Source organism: Cheilinus undulatus, linkage group 15 (assembly GCF_018320785.1).
Source record: "Cheilinus undulatus linkage group 15, ASM1832078v1, whole genome shotgun sequence".
Taxonomy (NCBI): domain Eukaryota; kingdom Metazoa; phylum Chordata; class Actinopteri; order Labriformes; family Labridae; genus Cheilinus; species Cheilinus undulatus.
The window spans coordinates 38435468-38448679 of record NC_054879.1 but is presented as its reverse complement, the minus strand read 5'-3'; the positions used below and the strand labels follow the sequence as shown (position 1 = coordinate 38448679).

The 13212-nt window shown below is 37.2% G+C and overlaps 1 long non-coding RNA gene across 1 annotated transcript; it reads left to right on the top strand.

The window, feature by feature from the left end:
* Positions 1–4984: 4984 nt before the first annotated feature.
* LOC121522352 lies at positions 4985–12064 on the top strand. The gene is made up of 4 exons (XR_005992963.1): positions 4985–5019; positions 5724–5813; positions 7909–7953; positions 11909–12064. It is a non-coding gene; the product is annotated as an uncharacterized LOC121522352 (long non-coding RNA).
* Positions 12065–13212: the final 1148 nt, after the last annotated feature.

Here is a 13212-nt window from a genome sequence, read left to right as displayed (position 1 = left end):
ACATCATTGACATAGCTATGTTTGCTAATGATTGTGTTGCTAAAGCTAGCATTGTTGATCTCACAATACTGAAGCTCAAGTTGTAAAAGCTCAATTAGCTACATTGGCTTATGTGGTAGCGTTAATTACATAGCTAGCGTAGCTATGTTAAAGCTCATATTGTTAAATCTCATTTTGCCAAAGCTCACGTTGTTGAAGCTCATGTTGCTAAAGCTAACGCTGCTAAAGCTCAGGTTGTTAAAGCTCATGTTGTTAAAGCTCATTTTGCTAAAGCTCACATTGTTAAAGCTCATATAGCTAAAGCTCATGTTGCTTAAGCTTATTTAGCTACATAGCTAGTCTATGTTAACTGTAGCTAAAGCTAACAAAGCTAAAGTTCACTAATGTTTATGTTTAGACTACTAAAATGGGTCTATACATAATTTCATACCTGATTTCATCTCTGACCTTTTTTACTGTTGTCTATGAAATTGTAGCTCAGTTTGTAGTTTATGCAATCTGGTTATTTCAGTATATTTACTGCCAGACTTTATTTATGGATGATGTCGAAATTAGAATAAATAAAATCTAAAATTATGGTACTTCTGTTTGGAAATAGACAGTGACTCAGATGACAGGTCTCTAAGAGAAGACATCAGAGATGTACAGTCTTGTCTTGTGGGGCCAGACCACAGTGACCAGTCTTTGGCTGGTAAGGACAACATCATCCTTCCACCCAGATTTGAACTTTAGCCTCCTTCATTTGCCAGATAGATGCACAGGAAAATAATGTCTTCCATGTTGGTCCTCTGTCCACTCTGTTGCCACTGCTCTGCAGAATTTCAAAACATTCAAGTTTTCCACACTCAGGTCAATGGTATCTTTTATCAGAGATTTTTTTTTTTGCCAGTTGATCAGCTATTTAATTTTCATACAGTATACCTGAGTGGCCAGGTATCCACAGAGATTCAACATAATAGCCAGTATCTTCAATTCTAGAATGACTGCAGCATCTCCTGCAGCAGGTCGGGATGAAATCCTTGATGCCCACAAGGCAGCTCCGGAATCAGACTAGATAATGCTTTTGGGGGTTTGACAACCTCCACCCACAACAAAGCCCATAAAATCTCCAAAAGGTCAGCAGAGGAAATAGATACTCGGGTACCATGCTGGATATTCAAGGTAGCCACAAACATTCCAAATTGAGCTTTTCAAAATACTGGAGACAGACCCATCAGTGAAAAACTGTACATACTCCATCTGACTTCTTTTAAAATTGAACCTCATTCTTTTTCTTCAAGTTTCCCAGAATGGATACATGAACTTCAGGTTCAGGGATAAACCAGAAAAGGAAGAGGGGAACAGACGGACGGGATCATCAAGTGACGATTTCCCAAATCCTTGTTGAACATTCTGAAAAATATAATTAATCATAACATTAAAAAGGACTGGGCTGATGACTGAACCTTGTGGCGTCCCATAGTCCCCCCTATTTTAACCTGAGTAGATCTATGATAAAGGAAATCCTTAATCCATTAAAACATTCTGCGATGAATGCCAGAATCATGGAGCCTAATATCAGGTTTCTTCCAACGCTGTTTTGGTAATTCACAAAAAATATTAGTTTTAAGAAAGTACACAAATCTATTTGCAACCATTATTTCAATCTCTTACACATAACAGATGTTATTGCCATTGATAAGATGATGGAAAGGATGGATCTTGTCCTTGTTTCTGGTTTTAACCTAATCCTGATGCGTTTATCACAGTGCCTTGTGATAATAATGCTGTTTCTCCACCATATCAAATCAATTCCAGTCATCAACTTTTTTTTTTCGTCATCATGGGATAGCAAAGCTGGCTTTCCAATTATAACAGAATATTTGTCTAAATATCTGTAGATAACAAAGCTTGTTTTCTTGTGGGGGGGGGGGGGGGGGACTTTTCTGGTGCCATGGAAAACAAAACAACAAGCCGGTCACTGTGATAAGCCAGGCCATGACATGCCATTGACCACACTGATGGGATAAATTTAGCCTCTTTCTGTGCTTGTTTTATGCTTTGAAACTCAGGGATATGAGATTAGTTAAGATTTCAAGAAGAAAGAGAAAAGTGGAGATTAAAGTTGCATGGGGCATCAGGTTGAATGAGACAAAAATTAAACTTTTTCTGCAACAAAAGTATAAAGTTTTGTATAGTATGTTTATTTTTTACAGGATTATTTGAGTTTGGGTGACTGGAACAGTGCTAAAAAATTAATGACATGAAGAAAATTATCAACCTTGTAACTGAAAACATATCAATCACAAAATGTGATTATTTATCTAGATTTTGCCTTTTTGCTTGATAGAAAAAGGTCTCTTACAATCTGATTGCCCATTTTAAACTAATAAAGTGACCTGGCTTTACTGTGCAAAATAAAGATTTAGTTTCAAGACCTATTTGAACTAATCTGAAGAAAACAAATTAATAAAATGCTCACAATAGTCTCAATCAACTATTCATCAAAAGTGTCCCAGTTTACTTGAATTCACCCTTGTCATCGCAGAAAAAAGTATTTAGTTTTGTAAAGGACACTGTAATGTCTTAAAACTGTCTGAAACCAGTCCATGACAGCTGAAAAAACATGTTTGAGCACAGTAACATATGTCAAAGTATAAATAAAGTTAAACTAGATCAAAATTGCAATTTCAGCTGAAATTGCGTGGCGATGCTAAGAGCTGATTTGCGAAAGAACTGCTAAAATAGCCAAAAGCACAAAAAAAGCTGAAAATAGCATAAAAATAGTATAAAATGGCATAAAAGTTGTTGAAAATGTCATTCAATAACTCAAAAAAGGATAAAAATAGCTGAAAGTAGCCTAAAAACAGCTGAAAATAGCATCAAAATAGCTGATTTTGGCCTAAATGTAATGGAAAATTGCATTGAGTGGCTGAAAAAGCAGAGAAATAGATGAAAATAGCATGAAAATAGCTATATTTTAAAAATAATAAAAGTTAGAAAAGAGAAAAGTCATAGCAGTCGAATTACGAAGAAACTGAATTTTTTTAAAGTTTAAACAGTGTCAATACGACAAACTATGAAGGATGAGATAGCTGGCGTGGAAGAATAATACACAGAATGGCCGACACAAATATCAGTGGGTCATTCTATATCTATTTAACCTCAACTCAAGGATGTATAATCTATGGATCTGCATCAAAGACACTTTTCAAAACTTTTGACAGATCTGTATCAGCAGATTTATTAACTGGGGAAATCTAAAGGGCTACAGTAGCAATCAGCCTGGCCAAGTCCTATCAAAAGCATGCCAAGAAAACAGGAAAAGGGAGAGCCAGAATTTTGGGTGTAGAGAAGAGGAAAAGGCCAGGGAGTTTTCAAAAAGCTAAGTCCCACAGTTCCATCATCTTTCATCCCACCATAGATCTGGAGGAAACCAGCATGGATCTACTGGGTAAAGGAAAGAGGGGACAAAAAAATAAAAAATAACTTTTAAATATATATTAGATTATCCAAAAAATGATATGGATGCATCTAAAACAGTGATGAATAAAGTGGGTATACAATTCATAATTCAAAAACTAAATGGAAGTTAAACCCAGGAGAGTTTTGTTCTGACTCCAGTAGTGCACTATTAAGCATTCAAACTATGCAATCAAATATCAGTCAGGATAGGATTTTGGAAATAATGCAAACAGTTTTAAGTATCATAAGAACAGAAAAAGAGGTCCTGTATGGATTCTTGCACATTAGTGATGGGTCATGTGCAAAAGCTGCGGCTCTGAGAGCCAACGCTTTGTAGTGAATCAGAAGAGCAGGCTTGCACAGAGTGAGAGCCGGCTCCAGTCTTTTTTATCCTTTCGCTGCTTAGCTCTCACAGCGCTCAGTCCCAGCTCTGGTCAGAACTTTGTTTTGATCGGCCAGCATGGCGGCCATGCAGCCAATCACATGTGAGGATAAAGGATTATACGATATGTGAAAACAAAGAGGGGGGTGTTGCTACCCAATCCGTCCCGGAAACCCGATTTGTACTGTGCATGTGCAAACGCGTCTACATCCGCTCTGCATTAATTCTAACCCTAACCAGTGGAATTTAAATGCTTAACCTAAGAATGGTTTTGTAAAAGAATAAATGCACAAAATTAGGCAATTATAAGGCTTCTCATAAAAACACTGACTGCAAAAGGGTTTTCAACACACTAACCATTATTTTTTGTGAAGTTAAGGTAAAATATAGGGCTACAGAAGATCCTAAATAAAGAGCCGTTCGGGAGTCGAAAGAGCTGGCTCTTCTTTGGGGGCCGAGCCAAAAGAGCCGGCTCTCTGAAAAGAGCCGAGCTTCCCATCACTGTTGCACATATTGGATTGGAGGGAAATGAAGTGATAAATTTGCAAAAGGGGCAGCAAGGAAGACAGAAATGAATATGGTTGTGCAACATAGCAAAGTCAGAAAAAAAAGAATAATCCAATCAGAAATTAAAATGTAAAACATGGTCAGAAAAAAGCGGGGATGAAGGAAGGGCAGATGCTAACACAGCGTTCAGAAGAAAGATGAAATAAGGAAAATTTACTGAATCAAAAAGGAAGAAGATATTCTTTCAAGAATAAGATTTGGTCACACAGGGCTGAACAGTAAATTGGTAAACATGCTACAGGGATTTGTGACTACTGTGTGCTACTGATTTTAATGTGCCACATTTAGGCAGTCTCCAGAACACTCACTTCACAGACATCGAATAGCTTTAAACATTAGGGGGATATCACATTAGAGATCAGAGAATAAAGAGTTTAAGAATTTATTTGGGTTTTAGGAGTTTTTATTCAGGACTAATGAAGAATGTCATGTAATTGTTAAGATCCTTCATGTCTGCTGTGACTCCTCTGAAGATCAGCAGGCACATGTGCAGCTCGCAGCAATCAGCCACAGGTGTAGCCACTATGGCCTAATCAGGAGTCTATAAAGGACTTCTGAGCCCATTGTTCAGTTTGCTCTGCAGCTGACAAGAAGCATTTCCACCCTGGCTGTCACGTGCGTCAAAAGTGAGTGTTATTTGATGCCATTTAATTTATGAAACACATTGTACCAATTTTGATTGTTTGATCAGATAAATTCTGTGTTAAATGTAAACTTTAGATTCTGATGGACGTTATTAAAGATAAAACAAACTTTATTGTCCCCAGGGGGAAATTTGTCATGGACATAGGTGCAGTGCTGCTTACAAGGAATACATTCATCACATAGAAAAGAAAACAAACGGGCAATACACGGACAGACAGTGGTCCACATTGACCCAGAAAAAAGAGAATTACAGGTAGAATATTGTATTGCACCTGCCCTGTAATACTGCACTGGCTTCACAGCAGTAAACAGTATTTAAAATATACTGCACATTCCCCTGGTGCAAGATGACAAAATGCCTGAAGAGAGCACAATAAAAAAACGTTGTCACTGTGGCATACCAATGACAGCAAAATACAAATATTACAATAACATACCCACTGTCACAATAAAAAACCAATGCCATTGTAACATACCAATAATACAATAAAATACCAATGTGGCAGTAAAAGCAATATCACAATAAAATTAATGCAAGAGTAAGACAACACTCATACTGGAGCATTATTTTAGTGCAGATTGTTGGTTGAGTAGAGGGATGGAAGTAGGGAGGAAGGAGTATTATTTGTTGCTGAAGACCATCAATTAATCAATTATGTTACCTTTTCATTTTTGTTAAATACAGAAACACCACTTTACAGCCTGTAAATGCAACACATGACTGCCAGCCACCATAAAACCATAAAAGAAGAAGAAGAGTGGCACCATTTATCAGGTAACATCCCAGGTCATAGAAACATAACTTCCAGTTTGTGGCTGCAGAGGAACTGTCTTTGGTGTATAAAGCAATTCCACAAATAATGAAAGTCAAGAGGCTTACATGGGGTAATACTTTCTGTATAGATTTAATGTTGCTTCCTAAAGACGTGTGAATTTGCTGCGCTAAACATAACTGTATTAACTTGAAATGTGTCAAAATGCCAGTTTGATACATTTTTTTTGCAGCACAAATTTTATGCTCTGCATATCATAAACACAATCATTGTAATCATTCAAGTATATTTTACAAAAATCCTACCTTTCTTGTTTGTGTATTTTTCCTAAAACAAGAATGACAATTAGGCAAATTATATCAAATTGGCAATATGAGCCAAAATGATTGTGATTAGATATTTTCTCACAATTGTTCATCCTTCTTTGATTTATCTAATGTTGAGCTGGTCATTATACAGACTATTTTATTGCTTGTGTTCACTGAAAAGTTCATATAAGATGAGGAACCTAAAAATAATCACATATTGAACCACAATATTGAGAAAAAAAGCAATTAGATTATTTTTGCAAATTGTTCAGCCCTAGATTTGATAACTTAAGATCTTAAAAAAAATCTGGACTAATAGGGTACCCTGCCCTGAATTCCCTTACACTGAAAGTTTTGACAGAAGGTTATACTTAAGGGGAAATGCTTCATGTTGTGAAACATAGTTTATGTGTGTGTATTTTGCAGGTTTAAATCCTTTTTAATCTAACTTAATTTGCATTTTGAGTCTAAAGTGGAATATATTTGTCATGTTTACACTTAATCAAGGTGTGTTTGAGTCAAAAAGGGGAAGAGTAGGTTTAAAACGAAAGTCATAGTGGTATTTCAGATAAATAATGAATTTTCCCTAAGTGGAGGTGCCATTAATTATTTGGAATTCATAAATAAGTCTCAAGGGTTTAAAAGCAGCTTTTTTTCACGCTGCTATGCAGATAAACATTGTAAGCCACAAATGAAAGTACCCAGGGCTTTTCCCATTAGGGCCGGGCATTTAATTGAGCTTTATTTTATTAAATCACAATATATATTACTACAATTTTCAAATTGCACAAGGGACAATATTTCTTTGCCCCGAAATGTGTTTCAGAGATGCAGCAGAGATGTCCTGCTCTAGACATCATGCAAACATTCCATTTTTTTCAAATAGTCTGCAAAAAAATCCATCTGTTCTCATTTTTGTGTTCACTTGTCTTATTAAAAATGAAAAAAAAAAAAAACAAACAAAAAAAAAAACATAAAATTATTATTCCCTTCTGGTGTTTCCTACAGGATTTTAGGAGACTATGGGTGACCTAGAGCCTTCTAGGGGGGTCCGGGGACATGATTTTAAGGTTATTTTTTGGGGCTTTTTGCTTTTATTTTGATAGGACAGTTGAAGGATAGGGGGGAGAGAATGGGGGAAGACATAAACCCAAACATGTGCAGAGACCAGGAATCGATCCCGCCACCAGTGCGTTGAGTACCATGGCCTTTGCCTATGGGTGCCCGATCCACCCACTAACGCCGATCTTGTGCATTTTTAGTGCAATTAAACACGGCCAAATCTGTGGAAATTTTGTTCTCTTCAAACAGTTTTCTCTTGAAGTGATTAAATAGGAGTTGTACTGGTTATAATTGGCTGGATTGGCTGATTAGAGTTTACAGTTTTTTTGTGGTCTGACCTGACAATAAAGATTTTGGATGGTACAGATTTAATTTTCTAGAAGACATGCCATTGACACCTAAAGATTACTTTTTACCTTATTTTTAATTGATTTTTTAAAATTTTTGTGTTCATAATAAAACATCCACTGTCTATAAATGTTTAAAACCCTTCAAACTTAATCAGGTCACATGACCATCTCTGATTTCAACTAAATTGTTTCAGCCTTTATTCCCTGTATTAGGGCTTACTTTTATTCCATAATTTATGGTGGAGTTGATATTTTATGTTTGTTAGCTTAAGTAAGAAAAAATCTATTTAAATGCGACTTAAATTTAATTTCAAAGTTCACATTCTAGAGAGGAGTAACTGGTCGTTATTAATACTCTGTTTCTCCTCCCATTTCAGCGTAGCTCAGGAATCAAATCACAGAGACAGAGACGTTTCCAGCAGGTATGTTCTCTCTAACTTCTGAAGGAATTATGAATTACCCAACAAATGACTAAAATCAGTGACATTTTCACACGGCTAGAACAACAGCCAGAATAGCTAGGGTTGAACAGATCCTACTTGTATGCAAGGCAAGGGGAACAAATGTTTCACCTAAAATGTCCCAAGGCTTTGCCTCCTGTAGCTTGAGTGTCTGAAGCTCAGCCACATAGTGCAGTGTTCTTCCGCGCCACACTCTGTGCACGCAGCATGTCTCACCTGCAAGTACGGGTTCACTGCTGAGCATGAAAATATAACGTTGGTGGGGCAGATTAGATTATGGCTGTAAATATAAGACTATAGTGGAGTGCAATGGTCTAGGTAATTGATGGGAAACACTGCATTCTACACAACAATTCCTACTGAATTTGCAATGAGTAAAAATAATCGTAAGTAGATACATTTTTTAAAATGTGTTCAGTCCAAGTTTAATCTACCAAGTATCGTGTTTATTATGAAACAAATTTCGATACCTTCAGCTGCAGGCTTGAAGAATAAAAGGACTTCGGCTGCACTAGAAGTAGCCTGTACTTATGTCATAACACTGGCTTCAGCTGCTACAGGATGGTTTCCCTCCTCATAAGATCTGATCAGTGCTGAAAAGGGTTTCCAAACTTTGTAGTAAGTCCCATTTACTTATCATTTATCCAGTGTAAAAATCTGTGGTTTAATCGTCAGAATTCAAGTTATTTAGGAGGCTTAGCGAGCAGTCAGTCAGTTGATGCATTTAAGGTCAGTTATAAACATAAATGAAACGTCATGATGTGTTCAAATCTCACATCAAGAAAACATAAATTGTTTTTGATGAGAGACATAAATAGAGTTGTGAAGATGAGGAAAATGTGTTATTTAAGCAAGATATACAAGTATCAGATGTAATTACAAATGTTTGAATTTTTTGATATGCAATTATTTCTGAATTCTCTCACCTCAAGTATTTTTTTTTTTTTTAAAAAGCAATATTTCATTCTATACAATAACCAACACAATATTAGACTAAACTCGGGCTTTTAAACAATTATCTAAGCTAACTGTAATGATTTTGACTCATTTTGAAAATTGGACATGAGCTGTAGTAGTTTTTCTCAGTCACTTTGGTGCATTTCTCACATCACTAAATACATTTGCACAACAGTTAATGCATTTCTCAAAACAATAAGTACAAACTGCAAAACCTAGTTAATAACCTGCAAAAGCATGTCACTTGCTCAAAATGGATATTTCCTTCCTCAAAAGCAAGTATTCGTGTCAATGAAAGTGTCAGTGTCATCAAGATGAAACGTCCTGACACCATTGTTTTTAACAAGATAGTCAAATGGCTTTGTTATGTTTTCATTATGACCGTTTACTCTGTAAGTGTTTTCCAATGCAAAAAAGTCAGATCCTGGGGACACCACCTGAAAATGCTCAAGACACTACTATATACTATTTACACAACCATTTGAAAACTACAGTAAAGTTACACATTACTGTATTTAGTGAGGTAACTGAGTACAAGACACTGAATATGTAGGCCTATGTTTCACATTTTTACTGCATATTCTCTTTGCAATTCTAATTTGTTCACAGCATTGTGCAAAAGAAAAAAAAATACACCCTTATTTACAACAAACATAAACTCCCTTTGGGTAGAGCTGTGCACAGCTGCAAACAATATTGCAGTACATATTGGAACTGAACATACAACATACACAGTACTGTAAATCATTCATGCACATCCAGCGATCCTGTCTGTCTGGCCACATATTTTCATCTACATCACAGTGAATATCATCTCTGGCAATGCAGCAAGGAAAGTATCTCCTCGAGTGGTGAATCCACCCTCTGCAGGACTCTGCTGTGATGTCATCACATGCTGCATCCATGGCCACCAGCAGGGCCATTTGGGTATGTGGATGCCGGTCATATACCTTCCACCTCCAGGAAGAGAAAAACTCTACTGGATTTAGGAATGGTGAGTAGGGAGGGAGCACCCTATGATGTGCTGCAAATCACTGTCTGACCACATCTAAGTGGTGAAAATGCACACTTTATCCCAAACAACATACTTGTTCAGATGGTCTCCAGTTAGACCCCCCTCATTCTCAGGGATTATGTCCCTGTAAAGAGTGTCTAAAAAAAGTCAGCAGATGTTGTGTGTTGTATGGACCAAGACGGGGGATATGGGAGAGGCCGCCATTTTCTGAGATGGCTGCACACATAGTAATATTCCCCCCTCATTGGCCTGGGACATCAGTGGTTGCTCTCTGTTCCTTCCACACCTTCTACCTCTTGCCAGATTGAAACCTGCCTCATCAAGGTATATGAATGTGTGCAGCAGTTCCCTGGCCTCCAGCTTTATCACAGAAGAGGGAGCGAGAAGAACTATTACAACTTTACCTGTGTAACATAATGCATTTTGGACAGCATATTGTACAGTATGCACTGTGAACACACATACACAGAACTGTCATGTAAGTGTAGTGCATGGCACTACACAAAGTAAACAGTTTACAGCACTGAACATTAGAGTATGCATAAACAACATACATGTTTTACCTGTACATAGTGGTGACGGATCTCCTTCACTCTGTTGCTGTTCCGTTCAAATGGCACATTGTACAATTGTTTCATGCGCATTTCATTTCTTCGGAGAAATCTGTCAATTGTAGCCATTGAAACGGATTCAATATTCCCAAAGATCATGTCATCCTCTATAACAGCACTTTGTATTGCTCTCATCCTCATGGCATTGTTTGCTATCACCATTGCACAAATGCCTTCCTCTTGTTGGGGGGTAAAAAAGGGCCCTCTTCCACCTCTGCAAGGTTGTCTTGCAATCCTATGTGGTGCAGAGTAAAATTACAGTAAATATGGCAAATCTTTACTGTAACACTACTGTACACTACAATACACTAAATCTGTGCTGCAGTAAAGCTGTAAGTCAAAATGTAAAAAGTGACAAGTTTTTGTCCTACTGCAAGCTTCATTTATGACACAATGACAGTAGTGCAGTGCAGATTGTTTAGTGCTGAATTACTGTCCATTATAAACACTTGCTCTCCCAACGAAATGTTTGAGTAATTAAATTTACAGTGGTTCTCCCAACATTTGGCTGCACCGTTTTGTCCCCTTCCCCTTCCTCCCCGCATCCTCACCTCTCTTTCACGATATAAAATTTATAAAATGTATAAAATTTGCTTGACAGATTTTGACAACTGGTTCAACATTTTTGTCTGTAATGACTCAAGCAATGAAATGAGGACTATTAGTTTTCTAGGGAATGACTATTCAGCATTCACGAGTATAGTTCATTTTGACTGACATGACATAAGCAAATGATGTTATAAAACAGCGGAGTGTTGTATGAAAGCAATTGATGCAAGTCCTAAAGCATTTGCAATTTGTTGGGAGGAATGAGAAGCTGCTATGATGTGCACAAATGACTAGATGTTGTGGAGTTTGAACTAACTGTTGTGCAAATGTTAATAGTGATGTGAGAAATGCACCAAAGTGACTGATTAAAAACTGTAAAGGGAATGCTAATTTTAATATAATTCTCATATGTAACAAGATAAACATACAAAAATAGAGAAAATAGGATTTTTTGTACACTATTCTAAAAAATATGTCACTCGAAGGATTGCATGATATGCAATACATAACGTCTCTGCTGTAAAAAAAAAAAGTTCTAAACTGGTATTTCGACACAGATTTCAGGTTGGAGAAATATTGCACCTTCTGGGATGTAAAAATTGCAGCAGGCCATAATGCCATTTAATCAAATTTGCGGATAATTGCCCAGCCCTGTTGCCTACTGCATTTCTGTGGGCCACACACAAATGTAGGTAAAACGAAGCTGATATGATTGCCAACCGAACCCACACATTTGTGTGCGGTTAAACTGAAGTTTTTATGCTCTTTATCTTCTCTGCTTAAGCTGAAACTGCTTTATTGACCTTCTGGAGGATTCAGGAAGTCAGATCTGATCTCAGTCAACTTGAGCTCCTGTGAGCACTTGGAAGTAAAACGTGAGGGCCGGCTGAAACTGGAGAAGCTTAAGTGCTCAGATGTTTCCACTGACTCATTCTTTTGCTTACTTGGTATGTCTGCTTTAAGTGCTCTTAATGGAATCAAAATTAAACTTAACATTAGCTTACAGCTTCTCTTTGTATATCTCCTGTTAAGCCACTTAAAACACAAACAGCATAAAAATGTAAACAAATCTAGATCATGTGTTAACCTCTCTGCCCTAATGGACAATAAAACATCCAGAAGGGCATTCCAGTGCACACAACAGTGAAGGATAGTGCTAGCTTAGCAGAGATCTGCTGATTTAGCATGGTTCACTTGGCCTTCAGGACACAATTCTGTCCCAGTTGATACCTCTTGACAGCATTTTAATAATTACAGATAACTGAGTGCATGTAGATGTACCTACTGCCAACTGAAAGTAATTTAGAGGGCAAGCTTCTGTGTAATAGATGGTTATTGATAAAAGGAGAACTTGTTAGCGATACACTGATTCTGACAGAGATTAGTACTGCCTGACTGATCAATGAATGGATCAGCATTCATCCCAGAGATCAATGAGGAGACAGAGGGATAATATTTTTCCTACCTGTGAATAATAACACAAATCCTTTTGGGCTCCAAGTGTAGCCTATAGAATATCACTTTCTTGCATGTGGCTCTCAGTAACCCACCATCTTACTGTCTGAAGGGCTTCCTGCAGACCTGCGCCGTCCCACTATTTTTGGACTCCAGACAGATTTGCACCGCTGAGCTTACAGTTTAATCTGAAAAACAGCAGACCAAGGATTGCTTGCAGTACATCATGTGGTTTCATTTTAAAGCAAAGAAAAGGTTATTTACTGCAGAGAAGCCAACAGGACAACCCCATGCATGTCCACAGGGCTTTATTCTGATTAAATGCTTGATGAACGTATATGCACATCTAAACCAGATCACTTTATTTATCATCCATGTAAACAGTAAATTTGTTATCCCTAATCAGAATTTTAAACTGTAATGAAGAACTATTGCAAATGTAAACACAGGTACATTGTTGCAGCAGTATTTGCGTGTTTTCGATCAGCTACTTTAAAATGGACCTCTCCTTTGATAATTAAAAAAAGCACATAAACCAGTGTGGAGGAACTCACAAATTCTGACTGGACTATTACAATCTCTGTACAGCCAAGGTACTGAAGATCAGAGAGTTTGGAGACTACTTGAATGCTC